The following is a 23,360-nucleotide window of genomic DNA, read 5'->3' as shown; positions in this document are numbered from 1 at the left end:
TGAGCTTTGAGTCTCTCTTTCTGCAAAAGCACCATGTATCTGTAATCAGTCTCTGTACGAACAAAACCAAGACTGAAAGAAGTATCATGATCAATTATAGCAATTAACTTTCTAGAGCCATGCTGATGACGCCCCAAACCCAAGCCAAGTAAGAAAGACATAGATCTCATCATGTCTAAAACCACTGTACTACCATGCTCATCAAAGGAAAATACCACATAATCTCTACAAAATTGCTCAACCTCTATAGTCTGTATCTCATAAAAGGTGAAGCTAGTCAAAAATAGGTCGTTGTCGCTATGACCAATCTCTAATATTGGCTTTGAAGTAGAATAAGTGTCTCCAATAGACTATACAATAATGACTCTACCCTCATGTATAAACTTCACCTTTTGATGAAGGGAAAATGGTATAGTTCCTACACTATGAATCCAAGGCCTACCCAATAAAATGTTAAAGGATGTGAGGATCCTCAAAACCTAAAATAGAGTATGGAATGTGATTGAGCCTATCTACAAGTCCATTATCAACTTAGCTAAAACCTCTTTGTGTGTACTGTCATAGGCTCAAATTGTTTGAGAAGATAGCTCAAAGTTTAAAGGTCTGAAGCCAAGAATGACTGTTGTAGCTAGTGGACAAATGTTTAAGGCAAAGCCATTGTCTAGAATGATAGATAAAACTCAATGCCCGGAACAACCAACAAAAATGTAGAGAGGTAGAGTATGATCGAAACCCCCAAGGGGTAAATTGTCAATAGAAAAGATAATGCATGTGTTTCTGTCAGCTATCAACATATGGATCAATCCCTCAAGGGAGGTAGATGTCTCAACTCATATTTAACTCAACGCCCTGGTCAGTGTCTCCTAGTGAGATGTAGATGATGTCAAAAGACTCCAAATGGATATACGAGCCTGAGTACTTTACAGCTGCCTCAAAATCTCATTGTCCTCTCTTCTGATATCTTCTCGAGTGGCATCACCCTCTAAAGGTCTAGTAACTGTGTGAGGTTGTTGTCTATTACCCTGTCTCCACAGATGACATACTGAACATCTTAAGTAATCGTCTCATCAGGATCTCGACTCAATATAAACGGAAACTGAATGCTATAGCATAGGGTGAATCAACAACCCAATCGAAGTCAACTGCACTAGTGGTGTGTTATGAACCAATCTAAATAGTGTAGATGCTTATAGGTCTGAGATCATTCCATCAACCTCATAGTTCTCATCCACTACTATAGGCTCTGGCTCAGAATCATCCCAACTCAGCATGTTAATACGATCATCAAGCTTAGTGAAATCCATGAAGTGTATGTCGCCAGTTGGAGGAAGGACTGCATGTGAAGTATGAGCTGGTAGAAGGTTGGTGGTTACACTTGGATGACTTAAGTGAACTAAACCCTGATCTATCAAGTCCTAGATAGCATGCCTTAAAGTAGTACAACGATCAATCTCATGCACTGGCCCCTGATGGTATGCGTAGTGTAGATTCATTATAAACTGTGGCGGAATAGGCTGAGGCAATGGCCTAGAAGCAAAAAATATCAATAATCTAGTATCTATGAGCTTCTAAAGAGATTGGCTCAATGGCATACCCAACTTTGAAAACTATCTCAGTGTTCTCAAAGCAAAAAGAGCAGATGCCTATGGAGCTCTAGGTCTAAGGTATAAAGTTGGAGGTATCTCTGTGACCTGTGTTGTATAGCATGGTTGTACTAGAACAGGATATGAAATTGGAGGTCTCTTTATGCCCAGTACTGCATAACTCGGTTGTACTAGAGTGGGAGATGGGTAAGTTTGATTATACGACTGAGGAGGTACCCATGGCCTATATGGTGAGGTAAATAAGAAGGTTAAGTCCCAACAGGCTGTGAAATTGGTTGATGACGCTTGGGAGGCCTCAGACTTGTAGAAGTAATAGTACTCACATCTGTCCTTTATTCTCCAATTGGTTTCTTCCCATTCACATCAACAGGGGAAGAATCAGAACATAACCCTCTTGAAATACCATCATCCATGTCATATAGCGTTGAAACCAGAGATCCAAAGCCTGTAAAGGGTACTCCGACCACATGTCTGGCAATCCTAGGCTGTAGACTCCTCAAAATCATCTGTATCTGATCTTTCTCTAATGGTCTATCAACAATCTCTGCTATCTTCCCCCACCAATGGGAAATGAGATAAGAAATAGACTCATATGATCTCTGTCTCAAAGCCTCTAGTTCCCTTCTCGACACATCTATAACAATGTCAAATGAAAACTATTGTAAAAACTCTTAAGTTAAGTCATCCCATGTCCTACGTCATGAGGACTCCAAATATGCAAACCAACATTGGGTTGTGCCACTCAAAGATAAAGGGAACATGGTTATTATTTGTGACTCATCTAACTCATGGGCCTTCATCATAGTACTGTAGAGTCGAAGATGAATGTGGGGACAACCAACACCCGTGTACCTTTTAATGTCAAACATCTTGAACTTGGTCGTTAGATTAACCACTGGTATACTATTAAGATCATCTCAAACAACTGAACTATCAGATACTCTCAATTGCTTGATACGCTACTCGATACGATCAATGAGTGTATGAGCATCCTCATGGAATGTGGTGTGTATTGTTGTAGGTGAGATGACCTCGGATTGATTGTGTAATAGATAGGGTGGAGCCTGTGGCACTATTGACTAGGTGGTGGTGGTGGTGGTGGCAGTAGTGAATCATGAGGCACCTCGTCCTAAGCTATAGGCTGTCTACTTTACTTACTGCCCATCTTATGTCTAACATTGGTCAAGGTCTCTTGAATAGAAGCCATGGTGGTCATAAACTGGTCAACTATAACGGTATGTTGATCCATGTCTAATCTCAAGGGAGTGCGAACCAATCTGCCCTCTACTCTAACCTAAGATGGTAAATCCAGACTGAGAATGAAAATCCAATCCTACAAAGCATGAAACATGGGATAAGGTATGGCACGGGGAAAACGCAAAAAAAATGCTAATCTAAACTGGAAGAAACAAGTCAACACAAAGCAGAAGAGTAGTATAATTGTAACTCAAAATTCATATTGATCTTTAAACACTCTCAACTGGAGACCAAAGGAGAAAGAACTAGATCTGAACTGTAACTAAAAAGGCCCCGAAAGCTCTCAGATGCACCCATGTGTAGGAAAAGAATCCTGATCGAATGATCTAAGGCTCAACCTACAAGGTCAAGGTAGATCTAAAAGAGAAATGGTCAACTTTAAAAGATCCTTAGTAGAAGCGATCATACCCTCCGATAGTACGCAACCCTCTACACGCCTCTAAAGAGACGGAGCACTTCCATGCAAGGTGGTCATCCCATTCACCTATGCACTATCTTGACAACTTAGGGGGTTTTCTATAGTGAAAACTCTCACAACTCTCAACACTCAATAGTCAACTAAAGTAAAAATGACCATTATAGAGTAAGAAAAAAGGCAAAAAAACATGGAAAATGAGGCATGAAGCAAGATTCAGCTGCATGGAAATTTAGAACTCAAAAATATGATGACATTATATACTCTGACTTTGAGGACAAATTTAGAGTACTTCATGGAGTCCATTGTATACATACTATATATCATTTTGAAGCTTAGGAAGTCAAAAGTCTAACTCTTCAAATGGTGTGCAAATCAGAGCTGAAATGAAGAAGTTATGGCTATTTGAAGACAACTACACCAAATTGGAGGGTCATTTCGAAATGATTTCGAAATTCAACTTATGAATTCGAAATCCACTTCGAAATGAAACCAATTTTGAATTCACTCACTGCCACTTTGATGTTTCACCTCCTCTACCTTGGGAATTGCATCTAGGGCACTCCATCCACCTAAGTGGACCCCACACAAATAGAAATCACCATTTTATTTTATTTTATTTTTATCATTTTTAGGAAATTATTTTGTAATAAGTGGGCAATGAGAGTGTGCCACATGTTAGGTAATTGATGGTATTATATAAACTCTCTCAATTCTAGGTTTTAGGGATCTTGGATTTTTTTTCCGGAGAGTTTGACATTGAAGGTGCAAGAAGACGAGAACTTTGGTTTGTTTTCTTTTTCTTCTTTATTAAATAAATTGTTTTTAGTTTCTTTTGATTCAAATTATGGATTTTTACCCTATTATGGATTGTGAATGTGACATCACCCCCATAAGAGGCTAAGAGCCAACTTGGGGCTTGAAGCATGAAAATCTAAGGGCTAGGAAACCTATAAGGACAATGGGTAAATTATTATAATAATGAGATTAATTATTGGTTGGGTGACAATTTATCAATTTTTTTATTCTATTCTTGTGAGTTAGTTTAGGGAATGATACGGTAGGTTATTACCCGATACTAGTGATTCTTGGTAATTCTTGATCATTGGTTATTCTCGTCTTTCCTATCATTATTTGCCCCAAAAAAAAGCTATAAGGAGTATGAAGGGTTAAAAAGGCAAATCTTAAACTAGTAATTAATCTCATTCATTTGATGGGTTTATGAATCTATTTTAAAAAGGAAAAATTAGGTTTCAGATGCAATTTTGAGTTATAGAACTCAACTTGATCGCGAGCGACCAAGGATCCCAAAACCCTAAGATCATATTAATTAAAAGACCCTTGTTTTCTCTAATTTTTATACCCTAGGTTGGATTGTGGAAAACCCCAAACTTGAATCAATTGAATTTAAAATCAATATTCATTTTTTTATTAATTTAATTTCTTTTACTTAGTTTCACATTATTCATATATTTTTTTCACTTTAGGATTTAAACAAAAACAATTCATTTATTCTAGTATTGACAATTTCCATAAGCCAGTCCTTGAGGACGATACTCGGAATACTACAAAAGTTGTAGTGACTCTTTTTCTAGTTTTTCTTTACTAGAGTTGCTATGTAAAAAGGCTAACTATTTTGGTATAATAGAGAAGTTCGATCAGATAAAGCCCTAAAAAACAAGACATGATGTAATAAACTCTTGGATTTTATTATTTATTTAATAAAGTTTTAGTTCACTTTTATCTACCCTATTTCCATGCATTATATCTTGTAAGCACTCTAGCTTACATCTTTTGCATTGTACATGACTTGGGTGCAATAGGAGTTGCATGGAAAATTCAAGTCATGGATTCCTAGCAAATAGATGACTCCTTCATAGTTGATTCATGGGTTTATACAACTCATTAGAGGTTGTAGTACACCACTTCCTAATTGGAGGGATGATCGGTCTTGGCTATTGGGATGAGTTTCCCATGGTGAGTGCACTAATGTGTATGGTTACACATTAGACAAGACTTATGGTGAGTTATGACTTAAGGCTATCAAGTAGTCATGACTTCAATAAGTTGTTTCATTGTGTTATCTTTCAACCTTGAGAGAATATTGAGCTTGTACTAAAATTAGTAGTGGCTTTGACCTACGGGTGATATCATAAACCGATCATATATTCCCTATGGATTGGGTCATTATTAATGGAAACCAGTAGCAATAGGTATTCTCTATAAAAGCACCATGATATCTATTGGGATAGAGACATTGTGTCTCATTGGGTGATCTTAAGGACGTATGTTCATGGAAACTATGGTCATAGTAGTTCCTTAAGTGAAACTTGACATAAGATCTTTCAGAGTTTAGACATGTTAATTAAACACACAATAAAAGGATTTGTAACTCGAGAATAGTAGAGGTAGTCTTGAAAGTTTGATAGTTTTCACCTTATTAACTTACAAACAACAATTCATGGAGAAATTGAACATAATGGATAGCAGGTCATGAACCTGAGCACTTGGTGTCTCGTTGTTATTTACATAAGATAATGGAGTTTAGTTGATTTTCTATAGTGGAATATTGAATCAACTTCTGAATTGGATTATAAGGGAGTCAGTATTCCTATGGGTCCCGATGGTCCTTGCTCTGAGCTCATATGCCTTGTTAGCATGGGTTATAAGGGACAAATTGGCTCTAGGTTCACTTTTGTGCATAAAGGCGTTTTGGTAATTACGTAAGGTTGCATAAATAGAGGTAAGTGAACAAGGTCTCTAGATTGGGTTAATCGATTAATTAGTAGGTCTTGTTGGGTTAATTAATCAATTAGGACCCATTTTGGGCTAAATTAGGTGATCTAAGCCCTTAGTGGGCTCAAGTCACTTCAGCCCAATAGGAAACCCTATAAATAGCCCTTTCGAGGTTAGGGTTCCCATAGTTTTTTCTAGAGATTCGTATTCTAACTCCAGAGAGAGAGAGAGAGAAAGAGAGAGTCATAACCTCCACCATCACTTCTATTATCACCAAAAGTGTGTCAAGATCAAGGTTCGAGTTATCGGGCAAAACACTTCGGGTCTATGATACTTTTACGATTTTGTTCTTCATCTTCACCACGTGGATTTGATTCAAGAACATCCAAATCTGATGTATGGTTTTCGTCAGCACTTTTTGAATCCCTTTAAAGTTTAAAAATACTATTTTTTTTCGTTGTACATCGGATTTAGAAAAGCCTAGGATAGTTATGCATGTTCATAACCTGATCCGGTCTTGGGAAATGGAGAGATCCAGGTTTTTCCCATCATAACCAGTTTATTGTAAGGTATTGTCATGCCTTGTAACCACAAGAGTCACCATGCCATGCTCATGTCATGTCCCTCACTTTTGCATGTGTTAGCCATGTCTCACCATGCCTACCTCAATGTAGTTTTTGCAATAGCACCATGTCTCATCCAAGTCCATTTTTATTATGGTAGACATCATGCTTAGGGCTTGTCATTCCCATGCACAAGGCACAATAGGGAATGGGGACATCAAACCTATACGTATGAAAGCAGTATGCAACTATAAAGGCTTTAATAGAAATTTATAATCGTGAAAAACATCAATGTGAAACCAATTGGCAATCTCTTCTTTTCAAGCCCCATTAAGATCGGGACTTGGGGTAGTGCCTCTTACTATGTCAACCTTGGTACTGTTTTGTGATAACAGTGGGGTGGTGGCATAGTCTAAAGAACCAAGAAACCATAAAAAAGGTAAACACATTGAGAGAAAGTATCATTTGATATGTGAGATAGTAATGAGAGGAGATATGGCTATGGAAAAGGTCATTTCTACAAAGAACTTGATGGATCTCTTTACAAAGACTTTGTCTTCTAGGATCTTTTATCGTCATAGGGATATCTTAGGTGTCGGATGTGTTCCCAACATGCTTTAAGGCTAGTAGGAGTTTGTTGGAATGGAGCTCTGGAAAGCATGACATGATGTAATATAGATTGAGATTTATTTATAAATTTATATATTTATGTTTCTTAGTTTCCTTTTATCATGTCAATTGCATTAATTGGTTATTCGAGCATACACTCCCCACATCACTTGCATTGTATACGACTTAGGTACATTACGAGTTGTATAGAAGATCCATGTCATGGGTTCCTTGCATAGTGATAAGTTGTTCATAGTCGATTCATGGATTTGAGCAATCCATTTGTGACTGTAGTGCACTACCTCCTAATTTGAAGGATGACTTGTCTTGTCCAATTTTATTAAGGTTATATTTTGAATAATTTTTTTCATTCACCAAAGGCAATATTATAAAAGATAATACTATCATTGTAAAATTTGTATTAAATATTAAAAAAAATATCATGTAGTTTGAATTTTTTTGTAAAAATTATAGTTCAATAAAAATATTTGTGTACATGTATAAGTAATCTTGTTAAAGTAGCTTATAACTTTTAAAAAATATCCTATTTAAAAACTAATCTAATTATACTAACAAACAATCGATGAATTATCCAAAATTATTTATAAATAAAAAATAAAAACTAACCTTTGTTTGTTAATTATCAATCAAGGCATGAAAGTAAAACATAATAAATTAGATATTATCAACAAATAAATACCTTGATATATTTAAAATGGGGAGAAAATAATTTCTTCAACCAGAATTGGTCATCATTTTTATCTCTGAAATATGAAAATAAGAACATAGATAAGGTAAAAACCAATATATGTTAAAAAAAAAAAAAAAAAAAAAAAAAAAAAAAAAAAAAAAAATTGAGAATAAGAAAATGACAAACAGTAAATCAGAGAAGTTCATTGCCTAAGATGAAAGCTTAGTTTAGTATCAAATTTCATGGGAAGTTGTTATGAGATATGTATATATATAATATCAAAGGACTTAAAGTATGAGATATTTATTTAGGTTCAATTTTAATATCATGTAAATAAATGAAAGTCATAAATTTAAAGTTGAATTTTTTTTTTTTGGGAGAATTATGTTTTAGGGGTAGATGGACCCCCAAATTAACAAAAAGTCCGTGTAACTCTTCAAATTGAGTTGAAGGATATGAAATAGTAACGGACAAATATACCCTTTAAGAACACATATAAAATATTTTATAAAATTAAGTTAAATAATTTTTTTTCAATAATTTTTTTTTCAAATACTAAATTAAATAAAAGTGATTTTCAAAAATATTAAATTAAATTTTTTTTTCAAAAATATTAAATTAAATAAAACTATTTTAAAAATATTAAATTAAATAATTTTTTTAAATAGTTAAATATTTTTTTTCAATAATTTTTTTTCAAAAAATACTAAATTAAATAAAAGTGGTTTTCAAAAATATTAAATTAAAATTTTTTTTTCAAATTAAATAATTTTTTTCAAAAATATTAAATTAAATAATTTTTTTTCAAAAATATTAAATTAAATAAAACTATTTTAAAAAAAATATTAAATTAAATAATTTTTTTAAATATTAAGTTAAATAAAAGTATTTTTTTAAAATATTAAATTACATAAAAGTATTTTTTTAAAATATTAAATTACATAAAAGTATTTTTTTAAATATTAAATTAAATCAAAAATATTTTTTTTAAAATATTAAATTAAATAAAAGTATTTTTCAAAAATATTAATTTTTTTCTCAAAATCAACAAAAGGCATTTTTGAAAATACTGAAGGATAATATCCGTCAACTCAATTTCCATACTTTCATTTAGTCTTGGGCTCAATTTGAAAAGTTACACGGACCTTTTGTTAATTTGGGGGCCCATCTACCCCTAAAACATAATTCTCCCTTTTTTTTTTTTTAACCCTTCAATATTTATTCAAAAAACATCAAAAGATACATGAATATGAATTTATTATCAATTTAACTATCATAAAAGTTATTATAAAAATATGTGAATTTATTTATTATCAATTATACATGCATATGTATTTATTATTAATTTATTAATACATGATAGTTATTATGAAATATAAATTTATAAAATATAAAATAAATTATAAAATTCTGTGCAAAAATTATATAATTTTACAATGATTTACTGAAGTTTGAGTTTTTTTTTTACCCTTTCCGTATTATTTTATGAATCAAAACTAGTGTAAATGGGAACATTTAGTTGGGACAAAAATATTTTTTTGTCAACTTTTTATTTATTATAAATTCAGTTATTACAAAAAATATATATAAAAATTATTAAGTGAGCATACACTTTCTGTTATGATTCGTCATGAAATTAAAGGCAACATGGAGTTCACTGAGGAGGCGTGTTGGTTCCCAACTCATTAGGCTACAAATCTAATAAATATAATATTGAATAGTTTTAATTCATCACAAAATTAAAAGGAACATGAAGTTCATTGAGGAGGCGTGTTGATTTTCAAGTCATTAGGTTGCAAATCCAATAAGCATATTATTGAATAGTTTTTATCGTTTTGAAAATTAATATAAGTTGTTAGGTTATCGCTCTGGTTTTCTCATTCTATATTCACCCTAGGTATTTGATTCTGGTTCAAATTTTATCAATCAAAGATTAAAAATATAAATTAATTTGATGTAATTCTTTAATATAATTCTATCTATATCCATCATTTTCACTTCTTAAAATAATTAAAAATTGATTAATAAATTCATACAGATTAAGGACGTAACTTGGTTTAAATTCTTCTAGGTTTCCATATTATTTTTATGAATCAAAACTAATGTAAATGGGAACATTTTGTTGGGACAAAAAAAATTTTTTATCAACTTTTTATATTGATATGAGGTAGAGATGAATGTAATTTAATATTTATGTTGAACTTTTTTTAAAACTATTGAAAAATGGATATCATATATTTTTTTATCTGTTTTCCATATCGAAAAAATGTTTGTAAATTTTTTAATAGAAATTATTTTCTAAGATTTGTTATAAAAATATAGTATTTTCTAATAATATGATAATATTAAAACATAATTTAATTTTTTAAATTACTTTTATTTGCTTTCAATGAATTGTTTTAAAAAAAATGTAAAAAATAAGTATTATAAATGCATATGTATTTATTATTAATTTATTAATACAAGATAGTTATTATAAAATGTAAAATATGAAATATATTATAAAATTATATGCAATGTTTTCAAAACTAGATCGGTCATTGAATTAGAAAAGTTACCAGTTCACAGTTCATTGGTCGAACCGACGGTTGAACCGCAGTCGAACTGGTGACGTTATAAATATATATTTTATATATTATTAAAATTAAAAAAAATAAAATAATAAAAATAATAAATTCTATCTAAATTTTGACAACATCTACTTTATTTGTTGAGTTTTTTCACAAATTGTTTTACCTATAGAAGTCATCAATCATCATATATCATATCTTTAACATAATATAAGATGTTATACATTCATGATGTCAATCAATCCAATATTTATCAAATAATCAAACGATTGCCACCCTACATCTAAATATGAGCAATAAACCAACAATATCCAAATTATCAAAGAACTGTTAACACATTATCCATAAAAAATAATATAAATGTCAACCACAACACTTAAATAGTTAACTCAAAATATAACATGTCAATGTTTGAGTATCCATGAAGAACTTTTCATACTAATAAATATAAAACATGTCTTCATTCATTTTGAAAATTGGGATATGGAGATTCAAAATGAACATTTGGAAAACCAAAGTTTTCCACATCAAGCCCTTCTACAGCCACACCACCACCATCCTTGTCATCTAGTTACCATTTTCACATTAAAAATAAGAATAAAAAAATCATTGGCAAGTTTAAAATATTAAATAGGAAGTAGGTAACTAATAAAAAAGAACAAACACACTAATAAATTAAAATTATATTTTACCAGGTTGAATTACTTCACGTGAAGAATAAGTAAGGTCTCTTCCAAAACTTCCCAATCGATCATGAAACAACTTCATTTCATTCATCGTATCAAGCTTGCCTTTCAGAACTTTCTAATCAATAACATCCATGACACTTCCAAGAACAGTTGGCTTATTACAAAAAAAATTTATTGATCATATTCGAAACATGGATTCAACCAATAAGTTGTTGAATAAATGCTTTTCTTTAGTTGTTGATCCCAACGTTGCTTTATGATCTTCGTATAATTAAGGCTTGTATAGTTTTTTGTTGTGGTTAAATAATTTTTTGATACCCAAACAAGTCCTATACATGCCTTCATACACATATCCCATCGAAGGCCTCTCATCACAATCAACAATACACAATAAGCGCGTTAGTGGAGACATGAGATCACAACTATCAAACAATCATTCCAAAATTTATTATCCAAGATGATGGAAATTGCAACTCTACTTTTATTATCCCTTGAATATCTAGAGTCCACAAAGACCTTGCTAGTCACCAAAGCTTGCAAGTCATGTTTATGATCATGAAGACTCTTGAGTGCAATGAATGTAGTAGCAAAGCGAGTTGCACCAGGCTAGAGAATCTTTGTCCATTCTTATTTTTTTCTCAACCAACTTAACAAAACAACATGATTGTACGCAAAAATTGTCTTCCTTGATACATGTCTTATAAGTTTAGCAACATGGTCCATTTTACCAATATCCTTAAAAATTAAGACAATAAGTTGCACAAGGTGACAAATTGATGTGTTTATGCTTATGAGAAATCAATATCCCTATGACTACATAATTTTTTGCATTATCTGTCACTACATGAACCACATCGAGTGGACCCACCCATTCAATCACCTCATCAAATAACTAAAACAAATTAGTTGCATCCTTAACAATATTTGAAGCATCAACAGATTTCACAAATGATATTCCCTCAAGAGAATAAATAAGGAAGTTGATGAGTGTTCTTTGTCTGCTATCTATCCAACCATCACCCATTATTGTACATCCAACTTTTGCCCAAATTGCATGATAGGAGTCCACAAGTAACTGAACTTCCTTTTTGGCATCCTTTAAAAGATTAACTTGTAGTTAGTGGTCATTTAGACCCTTATATCCAGGATCAATTGTAGATATAGCATTCAACATTGGCTTGAAGTAGAAGGAAATCACAACATTAGTGGGAATGCATGCATCATAAAAGAATCTCCCAACAGTCATATATGCTCTCCAAACAGTTTCTTTCCTAACTAATACACTCTTAATGGAAGGTTGAGCTCCTTGAGTATTTCTTGGTGCAAAATACTTATCCACTATTGCTTTTTTTTCTTTTTCTACTACTAGTTGCCATAGGATTTTGCATCTCTTAAACCTCTTCTTCACTTTCTAACATATCCTCTTCAAATTGTGACACATTAGGACCATAAGGATTTCTATATTCATATGCTTCTTGGGTTGCTTTCTTGGAATTCACAAATTCCTGGAAAGAATTTTCCATTCGAAATCTAACATCAAAAGGAACCGATTTACATGGATTAGTATCCATTTTCACTCCAGCAAGGTGTTGCTACATTTTATGAGTACCCCTACCTTTTGCAATTTTTTTACAATACAAACAAAGGAGAGTTTTTCTTCCATTTGCATATCTTTCTTCAGAAACATGCTCCCATGCAAGGTCGGTCTTGCTTCTAGTTGTTTAGAAATTGGCAGTTGAATCTTGACCAGATGATGAGGTCAAGTTTGATTCCATTTTTTATTTCTCTATCAAATTATAAACAAAAATCACAATTTTAATCATAAAATTAAATAATCAAGTCATCAACAATTTAACTTAAAAAAAAATCAAGTCATCAATAATTTATCAAAAACCCCACATTAATTTAGAGAATCAAATTATCAACAATTTTAAAACTCAAAGAATTAAAGAATTTCAAATTTTTTACACAAAATTTTTTCAAAATTAGAAATTTACTTCAAATAAAATATTCATTCAACATTTAAAAATCAAAAAATTATTTTAATTCCTAATTTTTTAACTTTTCAATGATTTCATTAATTTATTTAAACTCAAATAAAAAAAAATAAAAATCAATAAATAAATAAATAAAAAGGAAAATAAAGTAAAAATATATATATAAAATCTAAAGTCTAAAACTCTAAACTAAAAAAAATATGGAAATGATTCAAATTTCAATTGCAATAAATAAATCAACAAAATTTTCAATAAATTAAATTTTCAATGTGCAATAAATAAAAAAAATGAAAAAATTATAATATTAAATATTAAACATAACATAAATTATAATCAACAAAAAATTAAGACATTAAATATTAAACATAAAATACAAGGATGAAAATATCGATAATAACGGATATATTGATACTTCGATTTTATAGATATATCGGATGTATCAGAGATATATCGGTGGATATTTTAGAAAAAAAAATCGATAGGCCTAAAATTGATCAAAATTCATGAAAATATAAGAAAAACCTCATAGAAATTTAATTAGAAATATAATAGACATTTTAAAGTTGTTTTGTTGAATAATTTAATATATGTATGATATGATTTATCATATATAATAATATCATATGGATCAATAAAAAATATGAATTTTATAAGTATACATTTATTATTAAATTACATCAAATATTATGTCATAATAATATTGTGATATTTGATTATAATATGTCTAATTTTAAAATATATTTAATATTAAAATTATAATTCATTTAATTCAATTATATTAAATGATATAAAATAAATGATGATATATGTATAGTTGTGATATTTAATAATAATGTTTATAACTTGAAAACATATTTTATGCATATTAATCTAATTTGGATGTATTTAATGAAAAAATAATAATGATAATTTGTCTAAGTATTTTTTATTTTAAAATTTTAATAATTTTATTCAAAAATTTATATTTATTTTATATGTAATTATTATATAAAAGTCACAATAAACAAAATTTATATATATATATATATATATATATATATATATATATATATATATATATATATATATATATATATATATATATATATATAAATTTAATCAACTGAAGCATGCTTGCTCGGATGGTGTTGGTGGGGGATTTATATATATAATACGTACATTTAATTAACAATAGCATGGTTGGCCAGCTGGTGATGGTGGGAAAGTGTGGGCTATGGGTAGGGGTTTATACTCAATAAAACAACATTGTTTTGATGAGGTAAAAAAATAAAATAAAATAAAATGGTTGAACTGTTCAGTTCATCAGTCTAACTACTAGTTCACCCTAGATCGGGTTCAACCATCCATCGGCTCAACTAATCGAACCGAAACCGCCATTGGACAACAATCGAACCATCTAGTGTGTCCGGTTTTTAAAACCATGATTATATGCAAAAATTATATAATTTTGAAATATAAATATAAAAATATTTAAAAATATAAAAATTATATTTTTAAAACCATCTAATTTGGTCGGGTTTTAAAATCATGATTATATGCAAAAATTATATAATTTTGAAATATAAATATAAAAATTATATCAAATAGATATGAATTATAAAGAATTTTCATAAAATATAAAAATTAATGAATTGATTATTAATGTATTAGTCTTATTTGTATCAAATAGATATGAATTACTACAAACGATTTTTTTTACCCTTCAATATCCATCGAAAAACTATCATGGGAAACATGAATGTGAATTTATTATATATTCATTGTAAAAGAAAAAATATGATTTGTAACGAAATTAAATGCAACATTATTTGATAATAGAGTTAACAAAGGAGGCATGCACTGGTTCCCAACTAACACATTATCTAATGATGGAGTTAATCGAGGAGAGGTGCACTAGTTCCCAACTGATACATCATCTAATGATGGTGTTAATCGAGGAGGCGTGCACAGATTCACAACTGATTAGCCTAAAATTTTGATAAATATATTATTTTCTATCATTCTTGAAAATTAATATAAGTTGCTAAGTTGTCACTCTAGTCTTCTCTTTTTATATTAGCCCTGGGTATTTGATTCTTGTTCAAATTTTATCAATCAAAGATTCAAAATGTAAATTAATTATACCTAATTCTTTAATATAATTCTATCTATATTCGCTATTTTCACTTTTTAGAATAACTAAAAATGGATTAAATAAATTTACACGAATTAAAAACATAACTTGGTTTAAATTCTTCTAGGTACAGTGATTTATTAAAGTTTAAGTATCATATATATATATATATATATATGTATATAAAATTTTCATATGATCAATAAAGTTTAATAGTTGGACATAAAATATTATATAAGTAAATTAAATTATTATAACTAAAAAATATTTAATTTAGATTTCAAAAGTCATTTTTTGTATTTATCCTTTTTTTTATCTTATTATATTTTTTAAAACTTAAATTATCATATTTTTTTGAAATTGGATTATAATCTCAACCAAGTTTTTTTTATAAAAATAATAATAATAATAATTTCTACAAAAAAGAAACATTATCTAAACTAATTTATAAGTTCTCCAAAAACATTATATGAATTAATTACATATAATAATAATAGGATATAAGCGTACATAATAAAAATGATTATTGTTATGCAATATTCTAAATGGAAAAAACACAACAAAAAAGAAAAAAATTGGAAAGAATGGGAAAGTGTATTGTGTATCAAAATCAAACCAACCATAATTAAACAACATTATAATCTATTTAAATCTTTTACAAAAGGTGGAGAATTCATTGGCTACCACACAAGTTTGGCAATGTTTTTCATTTTCGACTTCTCCAAAATAAGTGTCATTCCAGCCTTTGTCAACAACAACTCCTTTTTTTTTTTTACAACATCTTTCTACACAATAGATATTAAGTTCTTTATATTTAAGATTGTGGTTTCTAACCCACATTGTCAATATGAAAGACTTCGCTCTTGCTTTTCATTCCTCTAACTGGGTTGATTTCCTAACCACATCTAAAAACTATAACCCTTCATTTTCGTTTGAACTACCACCTCTGCACAATAAAATGATTTCATACACATGCATTGCTCCCATGTGGTTCACTGTAATTGCTTTCTTAGAAAGCGCAAAACCTTATTCTACTTTCTCTAAGCTAAAAAACTCTAACTATTCAAAAAAAAAAAAAAAAATCAACTCCAAAGAGGTTCACAAAAAATAAGACATAAATATTTATTCAAACATGACAACCAAATCTTCTAAAATCAAAGCTTACCATTCCTTGCCTATATAATGTCTTTGTATTTCCAACATCTTTGCAACTTTTTAAGAATAAAGCAATGTGACTTATAGCTTCAAACCATGGGTTGGCTAGGATTTTTTCTAACGAGATATATCAAATGATTTCTCTTTCCTTTGATGCCTTATGTAATTCACTACAACTATAAATTTAGATCGGATGATTAATCTTTATTTTTAACATAGCTATATATCTATATACAAATAGAAATAATTCACAGACTTGATGCATACCTTTTTCTGGCATTAAAGAAGTTAGTTGACGATGTTTTTGCAACACGAATCATGTTCTTGACCAATATTTTAATTGGAAGACACTAAAGATTACAACAAATGTGAGGATTCTTCATTTTCCAAAAAACAGAGAGATGGCCTGGTGAAATTTCTATAATGGATCACATTCAACTCCCTTGCCCTACTTGAAGAAAAAAGAAGTGGGTAACAACAACTAACACCCAAGAAGGCAATTTAAAGGCAATTTGGTGCATGACTGAGCCCACTATGATCATATGTGTGGCAATTCATGCATCCGCTTAAATTTAAATTTATTTAATAATTAAAAATATTTAAAATAACAATAAATAGAAAATTTGTTTAATATGGATAAACAAATCATATATAGGTGTATAAAATTTTAATATAATCAATAAAGTTTCATATTTGGCCATAAAATATTATATAAATAAATTAAATTATAACTAAAAAAGACTTCATTTGGAATTCCATCAAAAGTCTTTTTTTGTATTAATCCTTTTTTATCTTATTATATTTTTTATTTTAAAAACATAACAATTTATTAATTATTTTCTGTGAAAAAATTATATCACCTTCAAATATTAATTTTTTTTAAAAATAAAATAAAATAACCATTAAAATAATAATATATTATTATTATATGAATTCAATGCATATTAAAGAACAATTTTTGTTTAAACTTTGGATTCAAAAAACCAAATTAATTCGGATAATTTTTTGTATTTATGTGATTTTAATTTAAATCTCTATTTTATTGAATTAATTGATAATGAAAAAAAAATGATAAGCTATTAAAAGAGAATCATTATCTAGATTAACTTTTAAACATTATATAATTAAGTTTGTAAAAAGAAACATTATCTCAACTAATTTATAAGTTGCCTATAAACATTATTCGAATAATTGAATAAATTAAGAATGAAAAATAAAATTATGATAAGCTTTTAAAAGAGAATCATTATCTAGATCAACTTTTAAACATTATATAATTAAGTTTGTAAAAAGAATCATTATCTCAACGAAGTTTATATATATATATATATATATATATATATATATATATATATATATATATATATATATATATATATATATATATATAAATACTGATAATTTTTATTAAAGAGAAACATTATCTAAACTAATTTATAAGTTGTCTACAAACATTATTTGAATTAATTACATATCATAATGATAGGATACAAGTGTACATAATAAAAATGATAAGGTTATTTTTGGGGGAAAAAAGCGTTTAAACACTTTGTATTACATAGGTATTCAAAATGGTGGAACAAACTCAAGACACAAAAATAACATGAAGCTAATGTTAATAGCGAGTTGGGACGAGCTTCTTTGGTAAATGCAAAACCTCACTTATCTTTTATTCCATAAGTAGAACCTCTAAGTGATTTGACTCATCTCAATAATCAAGGTAACTATGGCTTTACACTGCTTAGTTCTGATCAAGATAATTACAATGGTTGGACTATTGATTCAGGGACAACTAATCACATGACATTCAATTCGAATGATTTTATCAAGATTACCCCACCATGACGAAGTAGTGTTGCTAATACTAATAGGGTCACATACCCAATTATGGGGGCTAAAATTGTTGCTCTCTCACCATCTTTCTCTTTATCTAATGCTTTACTAGTTCTATTCTTCTCAAATAAGTTGGTGTCTATAGGCCGAGCCACTGAAGAACTAAATTGTGTTGCTCTAATCTATCCTACTTTTTTGTTTTTTTTAGGATATTCTCACAAAGGAGATCAATAAGCATGGTACTAAGAAAGAGGGGTTATACTATATGGATGATTTTAGTCTTGGTAAAGCAAATAACATCGAATACTCAACTAGTGTCAAGGAAATACAGATTTGGCTATGGCATTAGCATTTGGGACATTGACCAAACTTCTCTATTGTACCAAAATATTTAACCTTTTTACATAACAACTTCGATCAAGAAAAACTAGAGAAAAAGTCACTACGGCTTTTGTAGTATTTCGGGTATCGTTCTCAAGGACTGGCTTATGAAAATTGTCAACACCGTAATAAATGAATTGTTTTTGTTTAAATCCTAAAGTGAAAAACAATATGAGAATAAAGTGAAACTAAGTAAAAGAAATTAAATTAATAACAAAAAGGATATTGATTTTAAATTCGATTGATTCAAGTTTGGGGCTTTCCACAATCCAACCTAGGGTATAGAAATTAGAGAAAACAAGGGTCTTTTAAGTAATATGATCTTAGGGTTTTGGGATCTTTGGTCGCTCGCGATCAAATTGAGTTCTATAACTCAAAACGGCATCCGAAACCTAATTTTTCCTTTTTAAAACAGATTCTCAAAACCATCAAATGAATGAGATTGATTACCAATTTAAGATTTGGTTTTTTAACCCTTCCTACTCCTTATAGTTTTTTTTTTGGGCAAATAACGATAGGGAAGACAAGGATAACTAATGATCAAGAATTACCGAGAATCACTAGTATCGGGTAATAACCTACCGTATCATTCCCTAAACTAACTCGCAAGGATAGGATAAAAAAAAAATTGATAAATTATCACCCAACCAATAATTAATCTCATTGTTATAATAATTTATCCATTGTCCCTATAGGTTTCCTAGCCCTTAGGTTTTCATGCTTCAAGCCCCAAGTTGGCTCTTAGCCTCTCATGGGGGTGATGTCACATTCACAATCCATAATAGGGTAAAAATCCATATTGAATCAAAAGAAACTAAAAACAATATATTTAATAAAGAAGAAAAAAAAAAAAAAACCAAAGTTTTCGTCTTCTTAACCTTCAATGGAAAAAGATCTAAGATCCCTAAAACCTAGAATTAAGAGAGTTTATATAATATCATAAATTGCCTAACATGTGGCACACTCTCATTGGCCACTTATTACAAAATAATTTCCTAAAAATGATTAAAAAATAATAAAATGGTGATTTCTAGTTGTGTGGGGTCCATTTAGGGCGGATAGAGTGCCCTAGATGCAATTCCCGATATAAAGTAAGTGAAACATCAAAGTGGCAGTGGAATTTGTGTCATTTCGAATTCATAAGTTGAATTTCAAAATCATAAGTTGAATTTCGAAATCATTTCGAAATGACCCTTCAACTTGGTACAGTTGTCTTCAAATGACCATAACTTCTTCATTTAAGCTCTGATTTGTACATCGTTTAAATTTTTGGACTTCTGATTTCTTGAGCTTCGAAATGATATATAGAATGTATAAAATGGACTCCATAAAGTGATCCAAATTTGTCTTCAAACTCAGAGTATATATTGTCATCCGATTTTTGAGTTCTGAATTTCTATGTAGCTGAATCTTGCTTCATGTCTCATTTCCCATGTTTTCTTGCCTTCTTTCTTACTCTATAATGGTCATTTCTCATCTTCCAAACTCATGATGTCCTTGTCTTGCCTTTTCTTATGGTCCATGAGTCTCGACTCACTTATTTCCTCATTTAGCCATTTCTTGATCTTTCAAAATCTAAAGTGATTCAACCTGCACCCTTTTCTTCCCTTGAACCTGAGATAAGTTTTCAAAGTACAAATTAAACTCATGGCTAGGGCCTTAGCATCGATTTAGGTCAAGTTGGGTGATTTGAATGTCCTTTAGTGCACAAATCATATCGAATATGTGCCATTAGAGCACATATTTTGGCTCCAATCAGACATCCATCATTCGATTATATGAAGTACTTGTTTCCAAAGTTATTTTCCAACTTACATGATTTAGATTTTAAATATGAAACTTGCATTATAGATAAAAGTCATTGCGTACCCTTTTCAATAAGCTTGAATAAAAGTGATATTCCCTTTGCATTAATTCATTATGATGTTTGGGGACCTTCCCCAGTTACTAATGTTTCTGGAATTTGCTGGTTTGTGACATTTGTTGATGATTGTACTCGAATGACTTGGTTCTATTTGTTAAAACATAAGATGAGATGTTGGGTGTGTTTTGATATTTTCATGCTATGATTGAGACTCAATTTTCAGCTAAAGCTCAAATTCTTCGTCTGACAATGGTGGACAATATGTGAATAAAGAATTTCAAGTTTACTTCCAGAATCATGTTCTTCATGAAACCTCTTATACTTAAACACCACAACAAAATGGAGTTGTCAAGCGAAAAAACAAACAAATTCTAGAAACTGCTCGAGCATTATTGATTGGAGCACATGTGCCAAGCTAGTACTGGGATAATGTTATGTTCATAAAACTACATCTATTGAGCTATATGCCCTCAAAGGTGTTGAATTTCAAGACTCAATTACAGGTTCTTTCTAATCATGTTTCTCTACCCTCTATTTTGTTGATTCCTCTTCGAGTTTTTTAATGTGTTACCTTCATTCATATCCATTAAAAAAAACGCACAAAGCTTGACCCTTGCAGAATTCATTGTATTTTTTTTTGGTATGACACATAGAAAAAGGGATAGCAATGTTACCATCATGCCACCAGGCATACCTATGTTACCATGGATGTTACTTTTGTGGAATCTGAAAGTTTTTTCTTTTCACCGATGTCCATACTTCTGTTAAGAGGGAGATATGATATGAACAACAAAATTGGTGGGATTGTGTTACATCTAAAGAAACTCCAATACAAATCGAAATTGAACAACTTGACAACCCAATAAGTGATCAAACGGTGGTTAGTAAAGAGAATAGAATCATTATTAAGTAGTAGGCTAGGAAAGTAGGGAGTGGCAATGAAGTTAAACCTAGACTGGAAATAGAAATCATAGTAACCAACCACTCTCCAATACTTTCCAATACCCAATGACCCGTCTCTTAAGAATACTCCTGAGATAAGCTCTCCTACTATGCCTTCTCCTCTTAATGACTTGGATACCTCTATCAATCATAACTTACATTTCAGACATAATTGTGGAAAGCCCCTAAATCGATACTCACAAGATTTTGAGGAAAAAAAGATCAAAATACCCAATTGCCAACCATGTATCAACTTGGAGATTATCATAACATCTCAAGGCGTTTGAACACAACTTGTCTTTATGCCATGTTCCAAACAGAATATGAGAAGCCTTAACAGATCCAAAGTGGGCATAAGTGATAAAAGAAGAAATTGAGGTGCTATAGAAAAATAAGACCTAGAATCTTGTTCCATTGCCAAAAAGAAAAAAGACAATAGGGTGCAAATGGATCTTATCCATTAAACATAAGACGGATGGATCCATTGAGATATATAAGGCAAGACTTGTGGCAAAGGATATGCATAAACATATGGCATAGACTATCAAGAGACTTTTTCACCAGTGGCAAAATTGAATACTATCAAGGTCTTGTTATCTCTTGCCACAAATTTAGACTGGCCATTGCACATGTTTGATGTAAAGAATGTCTTTCTTCATGATGATCTTGAGAAGGAGATTTATATGGATATTCCATTAGAATACACGACTTCCCCAAAAACAGAGGTTGTATATAAGTTGCAACATTCATTATATGGTCTAAAACAATCACCTCATGCTTGGTTTGGATGATTTAGTTTGGCTATGAGGAAGTACAATTTCTATCATAGCAACTCAGATCATACTTTATTCTTGAAACGTCAATAGGGAAAAGTAATCGCTTTAATAATCTATGTGGATAATATGATTATCACATGGGATGACAAGGAAGAGATCTCTAGACTTCAAAAAAGATTGGCAACCAAGTTTGAAATGAAGAATCTTGGAGGTCTCAAATATTTCTTAAGGATTGAAGTATCTAGACCAAGAAAATGTATATTTCTTTCTCAAAGGAAATATGTGCTAGATTTATTGTCTAAAGTGGGATTGCTTAACTATAAGCCAATCGATACTTCAATTGTCCATAATCACAAGCTTAGAAAGTACCTAGATCAAGTGCCAACTAACAAGGAAGGGTATCACAGATTAGTAGGCAAGCTAATCTATTTATCTCATACTCATCCGGATATTGCCTATGTCATAAGCATGGTTAGTCAGTTTATGCACTCACCTAGTGAAGATCATTTGGATGCAATACTTCGAATTCTTCATTATTTGAAGTCCGCTCCAAGGAAAGGACTTTTGTTCCCCAAGAATAATCATCTTAATATTGATGGTTATACAGATGTAGACTGGGCAGGGAGTGTTTCTAATAGAAAGTCTACATTGAGTTACTTCAACTTTGTAGGAGGCAATCTTGTCACATGGAGGAGCAAGAAGTAGAAGGTAGTGACATTATCCAATGCTAAAGCCGAGTTCAGAGGAATGGCCAACGGACTTTGTGAACTCCTTTGGCTTAAGAGATTGTTGACTAAGATTGGCTTTGCTCCCAATTTCAAAATGAACTTATTTTGTGACAATAAGGCAACCATTGAATTTCACCTAATCCAATCCAACATGTCCATACTAAACACATTAAGGTAGATCGAAATTTCATTATATAGAACCTTGTAATTTTTTGCTTTTTTACAAGGGTCAACCATATTCTTAACCTAAAATAGTTTACGTGATTGTCTCTCTATGCTGATATATACATTTATATTCATTCAATAAAATGTATGAAGAAAAATCTTCACTAACTATCAAGTTGCACACCAACATTTGTCTCGAAGCCTATATGTGAGTGTTAGCAGTGCTTGCCCATGTGTGGGTGTTAGTAAGGCTTGCTCACGTACCTTGCTTA

The sequence above is a fragment of the Vitis riparia genome, chromosome 18 (genome assembly GCF_004353265.1).
Source record: "Vitis riparia cultivar Riparia Gloire de Montpellier isolate 1030 chromosome 18, EGFV_Vit.rip_1.0, whole genome shotgun sequence".
Taxonomy (NCBI): Eukaryota; Viridiplantae; Streptophyta; class Magnoliopsida; order Vitales; family Vitaceae; genus Vitis; species Vitis riparia.
The sequence above is the reverse complement of the archived record's forward strand: the minus strand, read 5'-3'. Positions refer to the sequence as shown.